The following is a 12,030-nucleotide window of genomic DNA, read 5'->3' as shown; positions in this document are numbered from 1 at the left end:
ACTTTGAAATTGACAATAACAAAACACTAACTGCTTCCTTATTTCTGGAGAGATTTACTAGTTTGGATGTAAAGGCATTACATATTGCAGTTGTCTTCCCAGTGGAGTCAGACAGACCCTTCTTATTTAGAAGCAGGAAGAATTGGGAGTGAGGACTATCACTGGAGTTAAATGTGTGTGTGTGTATATATACATATATATATATATATGTGTGTGTGTATGTGTAAGACAGGTTATATATAGGTTATATGAAATGGTTATATATAAAAGATGTAATTTACAGTCAGCTGATGTCACTGAGCTAAATGGCTTTAAATTTGAATTTGAATTTTTCAACTATTTCATATATTTTTTTTACTTTCTTTATATAATTGGTTGTTGAGCCAACAGAACATGAGCTTTTTTTATGGCAGAAGCCACAAAAATCTTCTTGAATGTCCTAATCTTCCAATAATAAAATGTAAAAGATTTGAGTATAAGCTAAAAAAAAAAAAAGCTTTGTGCATGCCAGGCAGCTTTCTGGAGTCTACTGGGAAATCTATTTTTAACATTGCTGGAGATAAATGGTACAATGTCTTGAATGGCAGATTATGTTCACCTTGCATTGAAAATTGCTACTATGGGGGAATGTCCTAATGCCTACTCAATGAAGTGGACAGACCTGCTTGGATCAAGACCCTTGTGTGCTATCCATCTCAAGTAAAACGACTCATTTGAGAAAACCTTTTGCCATGCCAAGCCATTCAGAAGAGAACTGCAAAACTGCTTTAAGACATCTACACTTGGCAAGAATCACCTTACTCTTCTCATGATTTCTTCCAAGGCACAGAATTCTCAGTGCTAGTTATTTTAAGACAATCCTATGTGTGTTGCAGAACAGCATACTTCAGTGTTCATAAAATACAGCTAGCTAGTAAGACAGTCCTACCTATCACAGTGATAGAGACCTAACATTCTTGCCAATATAAGCAGCAACAGTTTTGCATACATAAGGAATGGACACACTCCTTCAGGTTTAAGTCTGCAGTTCCTTAATTGGTTGAAAGCAATATATTTGTGGTGTGCAAAAACAACATATCAAGGGATGGGGCAAAGCATGTATAATTTCTCCATATCTTATAAATTTCTACTATAAATTCATGGTGGCAATGAAAATCAATCTTGGAAAGAACAACTGTATCATAACAGAAACCAGACTTAAGTAATTGTTGTGGTTTAACCCTGGGCGGTGATTAAGCACCATGCAGCTGCTCTGTCACTCCCACCACAGTGGGATGGTGCAGAGAATCAGAAGAGTAAAAGTGAGAAGCTCATGGATTGAGATAAAGACAGATTAATAGGTAAAGAAAAAGCAAAGCTAAACAAGGAATTCATTCATTGCTTCCCATCGACAGGCAGGTGTTCAGCCATCCCCAGGGAAGCACTGCTCCATCACACGTAATGGTTACTGGGGAAGACGAACGCCCTAATGCCATACATCCCCTCCTTTCCTCTTCTTTCCCCAGCTTATAAATACTCAGCATGACATCATATGGTCTGGAATAGCCCTTTGGGGTCAGCTGTCCTGGCTGTGTCCCCTCCCAGTTTCCTGTATCCCTCCAGCCCTTTCTTGCTGGCAGGGCCTGAGAAATTGAAAACTCCTTGACTTACTATAAACATCACCCCGCAACAACCAAAGCCATCAGTGTGTTACCAACACTGTTCTCACATCAAATCCAAAACACGGCACTGCACCAGATACTAAAACAAAAATTAACTCTATCCCAGCTGAAACCAGGACAGTAATATAATACAAACACCTAGGGATGGGGGGGAAATATCAACCCAAAACTAAAACTAACTGGTTCTGTGCCTGTAAAAATAAACAGCATAGCTACCAGTGACTTCACTGGACGCTGAAAAACCCACTGACATATAACTGCCAAACTTTTCTATTAAAGAGCCAAAAAGACACCATAAATTTTCATAGAAATTCATAGACTTTAGTATAAAAAAAAGAATTAGGAATCTGTTCATTGCAAAGAAGACTTCAGAGAGCAGCTGTGCAATCTAAACATGGATATTCTAAACAAGGACACAAGTCAGAAAAGCACATTACTTTTAAGCATTTAAATATTAGGGTTATTTTCTGAGTCACATCACACACAGATAACATATAATATCCTGTCCGTCTCATACAGCCTACTAACTACACACAAACCCTGTAAAATTAATTGAGCTTCCCTGGAAACTAGAAGGGTCAAAATTCATTTTTATCTCACAGGTCTGCAGTGAAGCACACCATCACAAAAAACAGTCAGAAGGTAAACAGCTCTCCACATTGATTTCCATTTAGCTCTGTTTTCATACCTATTAAAGAGAGAACTGCATGGTAACAGCATTTGCCTGCCAAACCTGTAGACAACACAAGTGTGGTTTATTTTCTCATATTATCCCTTAGCTATTGTATAAAACTTCTAATTGATGCCCTTCACGAACACAAATTAAGTTTCTTGTATCACACCAAGTATCTGAAAGATTTCATACTTCTATGGTGGTACATTTCTGCATTTTTCTCCATATTCAGTATTCTCCATAGATCATAGATGCTAGAGTTTTCAGGGAGCTGTTCTTCAGTATTGCCAAAGGAAGCAAGTCTTTTCCGTTTGAAGGAAGGAGAGAGAACATCAAAATGGCAGCCTTGCAGTTTCACTTGTAATTACATGTGTAGCAGCTTTGGGTACCCAAGTAGAATCCTGAATGTTAAGGTTTTTTTTTAAAATAACTGTTATCTTGGATCAATTACTGGTTGCTCTGATTTACACACTTTTTAGCGATTTGTTATGTACTATTAGAAGAATCATTTTATCGCCAGAATCCTCCAGCTTTCATTCATTGTATGTCACCTTACATCTGTTGTCTAGCAGAGAACATATTATTTGTATTATTAGCCTATTTTCTACTTCTTTGTGAACTTACGCCTTTTGGTGAAGTTATTGTTTGCTTGCATCTCCTTTTGAATTTGAATTCTTAGTCGTTAAGACTGTTATGCAAGTAGCTGCACTTTATTTTTTTTCTGAAGGACAGATAACAGAATATAATGGTCCAGTGAGGACCTCAAAGGTTATTTTCTGTTCTTTGTAATGTGTGCACAAAAAATCTTCTTAAAATACTTCATTGTTTAAAAGATGATTTGAGAGCTCTTGTTATTGCTGCACACATTTCCCATAACAGAGATTTCATCTTTTCAGACCATGTATGCTTTAAATGGATTCATTCAGAAAGCATTTTTCTGACTTACAGATGTCTCTAAATTAATGCTGTAATAACCAGAAATAACTCTGACCTTCCATGCTTTTGTTACTTGTCTGGAAGGCTGTCCACAGAGGACAGTGTGAAAAGGAGAGCTGTACTCTTCCTCTTGTTACATTACAAGGACATGCATTCCTTCCATTCCTTTTCATAATGCAAAAATGGCTGGAGCCAAGTAAAGCACTTTTATTTGGACTCCTTTTGGTGCAGGGTCCATTGGGAGCTACTCCCTCTGTAGCAGTTGCATACAACCACGTCCATCTCTCCATGTCCTATTTAAGATTTATAAGCCAGAAAGATATCATGACGTTGTAGGGGAAGAACATGATGCAAGACTCAGGTGGATGGATAAAGCAGGACACATGCTGTATACTTAATTATATTACTGAATCAGATCACTTAAGGAGGCTGAGAGCCTGAACAATGAGATAGTTGTTTTAAGTCCTTCTATCAACACTACCAGAAAAGAACAAAAGACCACAACTATTCTCCCTTACCAATCATATTTAAAGTTCTGATGCATAAGCTCAGACTATTACCTTCTCCATGTTTCTTCCCTGAAAGAAGGGCATAAATACATTTTTCATTAAAGCAGTTGAGACTACAGATTCTGAGCAAGACCCTACAGCCTTATATGAAGTCTCTCACAACAAAGAATATACATTTTCCTAGTTTTCTAATTCCTCTAACAGTTAAACCTCTTAGCTTTGTCTTGACTGATTTGAATCCTACTCCATAACATTAATTTCTAAACACTGCAATTACATAGGTGTTTATACAATACTTCCAAGTTTCCAGTTCCATTCTGGACATCATGGGATTAAAAGTTTTGCATGAAGCACATATATTTTTAATGGAGTGTAAGGCTAGCACAATTTGCACCTGTTTATACAGGTAACTGAGCTAAGAAATCTACTCTGTTCCTTTACCTGGAAACCCAAGACAGTCACTCAGACGTGCGAAGTATCCTCTGCAGATGAATATATATATAAAAAAATAATATTATTTGAGCTCTGCTTGAATATCTACCTAGAAATCCACCTTATAAAGTATTTTTCCCCCTGGAAGCCTTAGTGTAAACTTCTTATGGCTGTAATTCTTTATTTTAGCCAAGTCAACAACAGCATATAACATTATTTTTTATTTTAAACAATGTGTGTAATGTCTAATGGTCTGTTAATCAACAGGCAGGTCTGTCTTTCAGTATACTTACTGATATGTTTATCAAAGGTTATAGAATTTCTATGTATATATATTTTTTTAAGGCAAGGTAGTTAGCTTCTGTTTACATACATGCTTTAAATAATGTTGCTGCATTTGGGAATGCATTCTAAAAATTTTTTTTGCAAAATTAAAAAAAATTGTTTGAATTAAAGTTATAGCCAAAATTTATTTTATCTTATTAATAAAAATGGCAGTATTATTTGCATTTACAGCAGGACAGCACTTTTGTAACTTTAATTTTTTAACTAATTCAGCTCTCTCTACCTTTGTATGTGTTGCATATTAATCATATTATTCTTGGCTCCATTTATGAAAACTATACAACCTACTTTAGTATTCTTTAGTCTTTAACAAGTGAGACTGGGAATTGAGGAGTAATCAGTAATGGTTATCTGCCTTTCCTATTTAAAAACAATAATGATGTTCACTCATCCTGAACAAGGCCTTTAATTAATCATTGTAGTAATGCAGACTGAAGTCCCAGTGTTGCTATCACTGATGCATAACAGTAATATAAAGTCCTGCTTAAATGCTTTTGTTCTGTGAAATAAATCTTTACATCTATTCCCAATAATTTAGTAAAATTAAAATATAGCCTCATTATTCTATTCAATACAAAATTTTCAAGCAGGTGTACTTATTTTTATCATGTGATAGCCGAGAACTATACTTTATTTACAGGACATTTTTTCAGGCAGTACATAAATAAATAAATTATATGTATATATTCAATATATATTTTTTTCTTCCCTCTATATATTTAATTCTTATATTTACATGCCAGTTCCTGCCTATATAAAGCTTTTCATTCAATTTTACAACACATGGCTATTTTCCACAAAGCGTAGGTTAACCTCAGTGTTCGTTTTTTGGTTTTGTTTGAAGATTACTCTGTTTTAATGGGTATGGGGAGCCCTACAAAACCATGTGCATTACATCCAAGACTGTTATCCTTATTGACTGAAATGTAATGTTCACCTGCTATTTGGAGATGTTAATCTACTACTACTAGCTAATAGCCTAATTAGATTAAAAGCTACCCAGTGCACTGTCTTCGTCCAAGTGAATAATTCAAATGAAATTACTAATTATATTCTTAAGGGAGCCACATAGCTATTTATGAAGATAACTTGGAGTTTCCATCAAAGTGGCCATGAAGGCATGTCTTTCTACTGTCAGATTTCAGTATAACCCCCTAGGTTGGAAACACTGTAGAAGTAAGGACTAGGCAGATGAATTGTCTGGAGAGCAAAAATCAGCTGTGCAGGGAGTTAACAAACTGGTTTCTAACAGAGAAGGAAAATAAAACCAAAAGGAAATACATTTCTCCAGCAGCTTGACATATAAAGGGCTACATTTAATCCTTATATACTATGCTATATACAGTGTCATGCTCTGAAGACAACAAATTATACATAGCCATTGAAGGGTTTTTTGAACCTATTTAACCAGACTTCATGTAGATTCTGACAGGATATATTTATTTTCCCCCCTCCTCAAGTCTTACCATGGCTTTATCTGCCACGTCTACTAAAAAAAATATTGGCTAGTATCAGCTCTGCTTTCTATCCTAAATTTTCTACAATTCTTATGATTCTTGTGTAACATTTTGGTCCTACCAATAGAAAATTGAGTCAGCAAGGCACAGTGTACAAAGGGAAATTTAAAAAAAAAGAGAGAAAGAAAAAAAAAAAAGGCTGAAGGAAAGAACGTTAGGTTTATTTTATGTTTAATGGGTGACATGGAATTCCAGACACAGGGACTGTGCATTGCATTTCAGGCAATTGTGGAAAAATCTCTTGACCTCTGAGCTTTCATTACAAATTTAACAACTGGGGATGCCGATTTTTTCCCTACAAAGATCATCAGGTCACAAACACACATATGAGTCAGTGGTTGTTAGGCACCTTGGTAATACAGAAATCAAAGTAATAAGTATTTGTCTAGATAGGTAGAAACCTGGTATCAAGCTCTGCATGAAAATTGAATCTGACTTTTAATGAGGAGATTTGGATAGGTGGTCTGGTTTTGAACTTAAAAACACTGAGAAACACCTTCCAAGTATATTTTTGTCCTTTTAATTAGAGCATTTTTTTCATTTTTTCAATCCCTTTCAAAAATCCTCTAATATTTTCACAGCCTTGCCTTTTGAGGGGCAGGCACAAAGTGAGGCAGATACACTGAACAAGGGGATATCAAAGAATGAATTTCCCCTGTTGCTTTAACCACATGAAAGCTCTCCAAATGTATTCCCTTGCTACTCTTAGTGGTTTGTATAATGAGATCAGTAGAAATGAACACTAACATCTCCCTGTTCCGTTTGCAGCTGCTAGTAGTTGAAGAATAACTGTGCTATGGTAATGATTCTATTTGAAAAAGGTATATTTGCTACTGCATTCTTTCTTCTTATATTCCCCCCCGCCCCCCCCCCCCCGCCCCCCCGGGTTCTGACAGTGTTCTCAGTTTTGGGGAGGAAAGGGAAAGGGGAGGGAAGAGAAGAGCACTACAGAAAGGGATGGTTGCTGCCTCAAGAATTTAAAATCTGAAGAGAGAAAAAGAGGACAGAACTAACTGGTGGTCTCAGGGGACAGAGAGAGTATTATGATGTGGTAGGGAGGAAGGAAAGCCTGTTCGTTGCTTATCAGTTCAGCTTTATCTGGAGCTGCAATGTCCAAGATAACATGTCAGTCTTCAGAACTGGAAAGAGTAAAGCTCTGCAAGAATGTACAGTTACAGAATACATGGTGTTGTGGTACGCTATAAAATTGCTACCCTTTCTTGGATCTTTGGTTACAGCCCCCGGTAGTACCCTGTGCTGAGCATAGCTCAGAAATCAAAGGTGAAAAACAGCAATCAAAGGTGGCACCACAGCAGTAGGTAAGGTTACTTTGTTGCCTTTTCTAGAAATCTTTTAAATCTATATAGCCTCAATAACATTACTTTTGGCACTTACCACATCTATGTAATGCAGATAAACTCCAAACCCCAGTACGCAGAAGAGGAAGTGGGTGTACTGGCCTATTTTTAGGAAGACTGATCCTTGAATTAGGACTCTATACTCATGCTGTTGTATGATACCTCCTTTCTCTCACTCTCAAATTAACAAGCCAATCCCATGTTCCCCTACTACTCCATCCTCCTCCTATAGCACTCCTCTTCCCACTAGCCTACTCTTCCTTAGCCTACTCTTGTATTCTTAGACTGTAGGTTCTCATAATGGCTGAGTACCTACAGGACCAGCAAGACACTACTTGCCTGTTTCTACAGCTGTGCTTTTTGTGTCAGCAAGAGATGGAACCTTCTGTGTCTCGAGATCAAGAGTATCTTGTTGCTGTCCAGGGTAATAGTCACTGCTTTTCCTCAGTTTGGAATCTGCAACATTCTCTTAAACTTAACACCAAAGCGTTCTGAGAGGAAGTATGAACACACAATATCTTTCACTGTTTTCTCAGGGAAAGGGGTTAGGCATATTTGACCACATTTCCCATGAACCACATATCTGTGTTTCACTGTTATACTTGGGCTGCTGTCAGTACACAGGCCCAGTTATCTCCCATATCTCTGAGAGTATTGGCCCCTCTTTTACTTTCCTGGAATAGACTGTCTAGTACCTACAACCTTGTCCTTCCCTCAAACATTCCTGACATGCTTAATGCTCTCCCTACAACAACCTATGTAAGAACAGCCCTTTGCATCAGTCTTGCATACATATGAAATGATTTAACTGTTTCAGATACATTTCAGAGATAAAGCTATCATAAGGTATCAATAAAACAGTGTAGAAAAAAGCTCTCAAAATGTGACATATAATGGGATTAATTTGCTGTATTCTGCACACATACTACTGTGATGCCACTCCAGGCTCTAGTAGTTCTGCTTATTCACAGGTATGGAATGCTCATGCAAGAATCAAGCTCCCCCCTGGACAAGATGAAAACATTTTTCCTCTGAAGAGGTGTTTTATGATACATGGATTTTTATGGAAAAGAATAAATACATAGACTTTCACTTTCCCGAGTTCTGTAGATAAGCAATACAAACACTTCTATTTTTATGCAAGTTTTTTTCTTCTCCATACAAATGAGCCAGGGGTGGGTCCCTTTAACATATTATTTTCTCTAATAACATATATTGTATATGTAATTTTTGCTTATGTGCTGACAGGATTACTACCACTCCAGGTCAGCACAGTTATTAGTATCTCTTCAGGGAACAGTATGGCTTAATCTTTTTTCTGAAGGAGAGTATTATTAGAGCTTTTTGAATAATTTATTTTTTTGATTCAGCTACTGAACCAGGCAACAAAATCTATGAAAAATTATGCAGATCAAATTAAAACTAAAACTTGCCACTTTTCCCTCATCAGTTCTAGAACTTAAGAAGTTCAATTTATTTTGACTTGCAATCTGAAATGAGACATTTTGTTTTCAAGGACCTCTCTGAAAAGCAAAGAAAAAAAAGAGAGGTTACATTCTCAAACTAGCAGTGGATGGAATACTGGTTGCATTTTATTGTTGGCTCAAAAATTAGTCCCAGGCAGAGTAAAAGATTGAATCCAAACCACTTTCTTTAGGAAAATGTCAGTCTTGATGATTTTTGTCTCTGCTTTACCAGTTACTTATTTTAAACCTGAAACTGATTTTGCTGAAGCCTGCATGTTTCTCGGACTGAATGAATCCAGAAAAATCCAGCATAAAACTAAGAAAGGCCTTGTAGAAAGACTGTAAAAATTTACACTGACTTCAGACAAATGCATGAACTTGTAACAGTTACTAATAAGTGAGATTTGCCATCCAAATACATACAAATGTCAAATAATCCAGAGATCAATCTAGTTTGTTTGGCTCATTCAGTTAACTTTACAGAACCTGACTAACATCAGAGTATAAACTACCGTGACGCTGAAATATCACCTTGTAAAATTCAATGACCTTCCCTTCTCCAGGAATTTCTCCTAGCAACACTTTACTCTTTTAAAATCAGAGAAGCAAAACATTTAGGAACTTTCCTAATTCTCCTCTAATTAGCGCACAAGCTAAGTGACATAGGAGTGCTATAACATATCAGAACAGCTCAATGGCAAAGAGTTTGAAATGGGTTCTTTGAAGCAATATATTGCTTTGTGGGCTGCCTGTGTTAATAAACCCAAGACCAGGCAACAGAGTTGGAAAACACTTACACCTCTCACTTTTGGTCAGAGAGAAATACCAGATCCTGGTGAGAGGGGGTATTCAAGTTCTTTTTAATATTTTTTGTTGATTAGCTGTTATTAAATGTGAATGTGCCAGGAGTTGTTAGTTCATTTGAACATACAATAAAAAAAACTTTTCCCCTGTTACTTTTTTTAAATGTTTGATGCAGTATGTCATTTCGCAGTCACAATAAAAAATGGATCAAACACTGAAATAGTTGCTTTGTTTGCTAGTCAGAGAACAATGCCAACTGTCAGCATTTGGATTATTATAGATCCATTTGAAATGTGTACAAAAAAGACTATGTATTCTTGACTTGCTTTGTGTTGCATCAGCAAATAGAATTACTTAATAGGATTACTATTGAGCTATGTTGTACATTTCTATTTCAGTTACAGATTTTGTACATTGTCTGTCTTTGTACATTACATGTTTAGCTATATTATTAAAAAAAATAAAATTTTGGAGAGCAGGCTGCTTTGTTAAAGAATTATATATGGTATATATAAAAATATTGTTAAACTTAATTAATGATAGTAAAACATCACTCCATGGAATCACTTAAATTTATTTTTAATCAGCTAAAAGTTATTTTTAATTGCTTAATAATTAACACTATATAAACACTAAGTTCGGCTCTTGTTATTTATGCTATCTACTTAAAAAGGATGGATCAACTGAATTCATGGGAAAGATCATTATTGTAATTGGTCTGACCAGAAGTAAACAGAGCAAAAATATGATGTTGATCACTGGCAGGAGTGAAAATTAACATTGCTCAACAGTAAAAGGGCATAACGGGAGGCGGGGGGAGGCGGGAGGCTACTTTTATGACATCTGATCATAGGTTGTTCTTAACTGGATGCACATCCCACTTTGAGATAAATAATTCTGAACATGAAAGAATTGAAAGATATTTCTGACAATTAGTAGAAAGAAGTGTTATGCTAGTACCCTGTCATTCTTAACAAAGCCCTCCTGGACAAGCTCTCCCAACCTATAGTGTGCACACTTGTGCGCTACTATGTTTATTTTACAGAAGGCAAACCTTCCCTTTTTTTCAACACAAGTTGTGCATCTTTATCAACACTATGGTTTCTTCACAGTTCATTTCCTTAAGATGAACACCAGCCTGCTCTGAAAATATGTTTTGCCTATTTCCCCGGTAAGCTTTGTAATTTTCTCCTTGGGCCTCTTTTATTTTTAAGCCATAGTCAATTTTTTTCAAGGTATTTATTGGGGTAGGCACTCTGCTATTATCCTTTGCTAAGGACACCCTTTGGGTGTAGAGGTGAAGAAAGAAGGGAAATGGATCAATTCAATAGGACTTGACACTGTCATTTCTAAAGAAGCCTCTTAAGCAGTAAACTGCTTCACAACAGATGAACGATACTGACTTCCACTGCTCGATGCTGCACACCAACTCATTCATTCTGCACCATTATTCTGAGTTAATCTTCACACTATCCCTTTCTCTCACACACTGCTTCTACTTTAATCTTTACCCAGACACAGCCTTTCTGTAGTAAACTCTAAGTTGAACAGAAACTTGAGGTGAAAGGCCTCTATGTTTCTTATTTTTCTTGTTCTAGAAAGGTGTTATAGAAACAAATCAATAATATAATATTGCTTGCTTCTTCCATTTAGAAGAAGTGGACTGTGTTATCATCTCTTCTGATCTCCATGACATGAAGTATTTATTGTATGCGAGTTATATATGTATTTTCTTGAGATCAGGTCTCAGGTCAAGTGGAACAAATTCTGGTCCCAGTTAAACTGATCTGTCCTGCTATGTGCTCTGTGACCTGGGGCTCCATGGGTTTACAGACTCACAGAATTTATTATGTGACTATTAACCAAGGACACTCCAAAGAAACTAATTTTTCCAGAATACAGTAAGAAAAGAAAACATCTGTTTAAAACATTTCTGAAATAGAACATGGGAAACTTTGAATTTTTAGAGGGTTATTCAATACATTTTATTGATAATAATAATAATGATATTATTAATATCATTAACCACCAAAAAGTGCAAAGTATTTATGATACAAAATGAATTTCAGAAAAGGTTTACTGAGTGCATGATGAATCTGACCATATTTACTTTTGCTACAACATGATAAAGCTCTAAGTAATGGAAGATTAAGGCATATTTAGACTCATTCTGTTTCAAAGTGAAACTCTGAAAAACATCTTGTAAATAACACTTTTGATCCCAATAAGTGCATATGTATGTGTGCCAAATCACTATGTGTTTTTACATATCCAAGTGTTTTTAACACCTAATTCTAAATCACATAAACAGGTCACCTGTTTTAGGTCA

This window comes from Falco peregrinus, chromosome 14, assembly GCF_023634155.1.
Source record: "Falco peregrinus isolate bFalPer1 chromosome 14, bFalPer1.pri, whole genome shotgun sequence".
In the NCBI taxonomy this organism is placed as follows: Eukaryota; Metazoa; Chordata; class Aves; order Falconiformes; family Falconidae; genus Falco; species Falco peregrinus.
This window is presented reverse-complemented; position numbering follows the sequence as displayed.